Here is a 4,568-nt window from a genome sequence, read left to right on the forward strand (position 1 = left end):
GGCGGAGGGCGCCCCTGCCCCGCTCAAGAAGCCGAGCCTCTCTGCGCTTCCCCGCCGCCTCCTCCCGCCCCAGGCCCCGCACCGGCGCTGACCCGCGCCGGGCCGGGCCTGTTGAGTTCACCGGCCGGGTCCGGCGGGCTCCGAGGGACGGGGGTGACAGGCGGGGCGGGGCGGGCAGGGAGCGGTGGGCCGGGGTGGGGGGCTGTCTCTCTATACACACACACACACACACACACACACTCACACTCACACAAGATGCGCCTCCACGGCTGGACTCGCCAAGGTGGAGACCTTCCAGCCCCCTTCCTCTCCTCGCCTGGCCTCCTTCACCTACCCGCCCCCCACCCCCAGCTCGTGGCCGCCCCCGCCGCCGCCGCCGCCGCCGCCGCCGATTGCGCACGCGCGGATCGCCCGCCCTTTGACCCCAGGCAGGGGCCGCCCTCCCCGACAACCCCTTTCAGCTGGGCCCCCCACCCTGTGGGTGGGCTGCCGCCTATTCCCCCGGGCCCCGGGCTGGGGCACAGCGCATGGGGGAGGGGAGCGAGTGTATGGGGCGTCTCTCTCTCTCTCTAGGGATGTGTCCCATGGGTGGGGTGGCGTGGTTTGTGGGGCGCTGAAGAAATCAGTCCCCTCCATCTCCTACCTCTGGAAAACGCCCAAGCCCTTGGAGAACTGCCGGCAACGCGACCGGGGGGGCCGGGACCCTCCTCTGCGTCCTCCTGTGGCCCAGTCCAAGGGGCCGGGGCCTGGGCCTGGCCGGGGCTGCATTGGACCCCGACCACCCTGGCGTGTGGACTCGCTAAAAATCGGCCATTAGATATTGGATTCCAGCTTCATTGAGGTCATTTCACTAATGAGTGCACCGGAAAGAGTTTCCTAATCCATCTGTGAGGGTGGCAACTGAAAGAGAATTTTAAAGCTGACAGAATAGGCGAGGAAAGGCATAGGAGATTTCCACACCCAGTAAGGAAGCCTTTCCCGAAATGGAAGAAAGAAACGAGCAAACAGAAACACCGGTAGCCCGCCAGGATCAGAGTCTGCCCCCGAGAGAAAGTACCCTGACCAGGTTCACCCGTGGGTGGGTGGCGAGCTAGCGGCATTCAGAAGAGCGAGGCCCGCAGTCTGTGCAGAAGACACCTGCACTCGGGTGTGTGTGTGGCGGCACGATTCACAAGCAGCTCCAGATGTTAAGCCAAGGAGAAGCCAGGGAGTTCCCAACGCCCCAGGTGTCCTCAGCCCACGACTGGCTGCTGGGGGAATGCGAAGCCCGGCTCCTTGTCTCAGAGCGGGACAACCAGGAGGTGTGACGTACACCCCGGGGTTCCCAGGAGGATCAGGCTGAAGCTGGGACTTGGCCTGAAAGTGTCCCCTCGCATGGCCACCCCCTTCCCCTTCCTGCTCCTCTACTCCTGGTGCCCCTCCATCCAGGGGCCAGACCTTAAAGAGTCACCCGCAAGAGAATCCTGGTCCCAAAGGAGCCTTCTGGGGGACCCGTGCTGAGAGAGGTTGTGGGCATGGCCCGCTGGGGCTCTGCCCGACCCAGGGCTGAGAGATGCAACCTCCCAGCTCTGGGTCCCTGCAGGGGAAGCGTTGGCAAGCACAGGGCCAGTCCTCCAAAGGCCCAGGTGCAGGGAGCCCAGGCCAAGCAGCCTGTGGAAGAAGCCACCCCGGGAAGACGACTGCAGGCCACGGCCCTTCCCACCTCCTCCTCCTCCTCCTCCTGCTCCTCCACCCCCACCGACCTCCCACCCCCCACCCCCGACATGGCGCAGGGCTCAGAGACACCTCAGACACTTGCTACCCAAAGTGCAAAGGGCATCAGTTGCTCCTCCAAACCCCCCCCCCTGCCCAGCAGACCGCGTCGTCCAGCCAGCCCCCGGGCCTCCCTGGGGTGCCCAGCACAAAAGTGCAGACAACCACCGGACCCTCAATCTCAGTTTTCGGATGTTTTTGCCACTCTAAGGACCCGCAGGCCAGCTGGGCCTTCTGGCAGGACAGAGAGCCCCGGAATCCGACGTGGAGAGCTGGGTGTACGTCCCCACGAGGAGGCGGTCCCCACCTCCGCGGCTCTCCCCTTGCGGGGGGGGGTGAAAGCAGCCACGGGGCCTCGGAGAAGACACCAGGCTGGGCGCCCGCCCCACAGTGGGGGCACGTCCCCCGCAGGCCACTTAGCGACGGCCGCCGGCCGGCGGACGGTTGGGTGGCGCGAGACGCTGCGGCCGCCCTGCTACCGGGTTCCTGGGAGGGCGTCCTGGAACCAGCGTCCACACCAAGCCCTTGGAAGGCCCAGGCGACGGAGGAGCCCCGTCAGGCAGGGGCCGAGGACGGTGACGGCCCGGGCGGGGAGGAGCGTGTCAGGCAGGGGCAGAGGACGGTGACAGGTGACAGGCCGGGCGGGAAGGAGTCAGTCAGGCAGGGGCCGAGGAGGAGACGGGCTGGGTAAGGGTTAGGGTTAGAGTCAGGGCACAAGTCACAATCGCAAAGACCTGGAAGCGACCCGAGTGCCCATCGACCCACGAGTGCGTAAATGAAATGTGGCGCGTGGACACCACGGAGTGCTATTCAGCTAGGAGGAGCAGCGGTGAGAGGGCACCTCTCGTGGTTCTCCTGGCCAGAGCTGGAACCCGTTCCAGTAAGCCAGGTAGCCCAAGAATGGACACACGAGCACCACGTGCTCGCGCTCACCAGCAAATGGGTACGAACCGATGGACACCTAAGTGGACACAGAGGAATCACCTTCATCGGGTGGGTGTCGGGCGGGTGGGGGGAGGGGATGGGCATACACCTCCATTAGGAATGGGGTGGGTGCGCACCGACTGGGGCATGGGCGCACTTGAGGCTCTGACCCGAGGGGGGAGGCTGGGAGAGGGCAACGTACCCGACCTTAACATTGGTACCCCCACAATACGCTGGAACGACATCAGAGGTAAATGAATAAGAACACAGGGGGGAGGGGGGCACGGGCAACACATGTCACCTTAATACTTGGACTCCCATCATCTGCTTGAAAAGAGAGAGAAAAGAAAATGCAATCATAGAGATAAGAGACACTTTTTAAAAATAATGAATCCGAAGAGAAAAGTAAAAGGAGGCCTGTGGAGCAGGTCTGGGTGCGACTCCGGATCCCCCAACATCAGGTGCCACCACCAAAGATTCCTACGTGTAGCCCATAGAACCCCAAAAGCAACGGGACGAGTTCTGGTCACATACTCCCTCCAAATGACATCCTGGCCTTCTTCTGGAACTCCCTCCCCTCTCAGACTCTCAAGGTTTCCTCCAGCGTGTCGGTTCCCACAGAGCAGACCTTTGGTCTGAGACCTGACAGTCCAGAAGCCACGCATGCTGCCGCGTGACGGCGGTGTCGCGGCTTGGGACAAGAGGAGGCCCCACGGTGCGGGCTGGGGCGCCAGGCACCGCGGCGGGCGCTGAGGGTGGGGGTGACCCCCACCCCGGGCCGCCGCCTCGCTCCCAGAGAGGGGACAGAACAAGAGGCAAAACAAAAAAAAAAAAAAAGAAGAAGCCTACGGCACCCGGTATTCCCAGGCGGTCTCCCATCCAAGTACTAACCAGGCCCGACCCTGCTTAGCTTCCGAGACCAGACGAGGTCGGGCGCGTTCAGGGTGGTGTGGCCCTAGACGGCGGAGGGCGCCCCTGCCCCGCTCAAGAAGCCGAGCCTCTCTGCGCTTCCCCGCCGCCTCCTCCCGCCCCAGGCCCCGCACCGGCGCTGACCCGCGCCGGGCCGGGCCTGTTGAGTTCACCGGCCGGGTCCGGCGGGCTCCGAGGGACGGGGGTGACAGGCGGGGCGGGGCGGGCAGGGAGCGGTGGGCCGGGGTGGGGGGCTGTCTCTCTATACACACACACACACACACACACACACTCACACTCACACAAGATGCGCCTCCACGGCTGGACTCGCCAAGGTGGAGACCTTCCAGCCCCCTTCCTCTCCTCGCCTGGCCTCCTTCACCTACCCGCCCCCCACCCCCAGCTCGTGGCCGCCCCCGCCGCCGCCGCCGCCGCCGCCGCCGCCGCCGCCGCCGCCGATTGCGCACGCGCGGATCGCCCGCCCTTTGACCCCAGGCAGGGGCCGCCCTCCCCGACAACCCCTTTCAGCTGGGCCCCCCACCCTGTGGGTGGGCTGCCGCCTATTCCCCCGGGCCCCGGGCTGGGGCACAGCGCATGGGGGAGGGGAGCGAGTGTATGGGGCGTCTCTCTCTCTCTCTAGGGATGTGTCCCATGGGTGGGGTGGCGTGGTTTGTGGGGCGCTGAAGAAATCAGTCCCCTCCATCTCCTACCTCTGGAAAACGCCCAAGCCCTTGGAGAACTGCCGGCAACGCGACCGGGGGGGCCGGGACCCTCCTCTGTGTCCTCCTGTGGCCCAGTCCAAGGGGCCGGGGCCTGGGCCTGGCCGGGGCTGCATTGGACCCCGACCACCCTGGCGTGTGGACTCGCTAAAAATCGGCCATTAGATATTGGATTCCAGCTTCATTGAGGTCATTTCACTAATGAGTGCACCGGAAAGAGTTTCCTAATCCATCTGTGAGGGTGGCAACTGAAAGAGAATTTTA

The 4,568-nt window shown here is 64.9% G+C and overlaps 1 non-coding gene across 1 annotated transcript; it reads right to left on the reverse strand.

The window, feature by feature from the left end:
• Nucleotides 1-3,518: 3,518 nt before the first annotated feature.
• LOC142868937 (5S ribosomal RNA) lies at nt 3,519-3,637 on the reverse strand. Its single transcript, XR_012917795.1, has one exon. It is a non-coding gene; the product is annotated as a 5S ribosomal RNA (ribosomal RNA).
• Nucleotides 3,638-4,568: the final 931 nt, after the last annotated feature.

Source organism: Microcebus murinus, unplaced genomic scaffold (genome assembly GCF_040939455.1).
Source record: "Microcebus murinus isolate Inina unplaced genomic scaffold, M.murinus_Inina_mat1.0 scaf048_hap2_Mmur4.0, whole genome shotgun sequence".
Taxonomy (NCBI): domain Eukaryota; kingdom Metazoa; phylum Chordata; class Mammalia; order Primates; family Cheirogaleidae; genus Microcebus; species Microcebus murinus.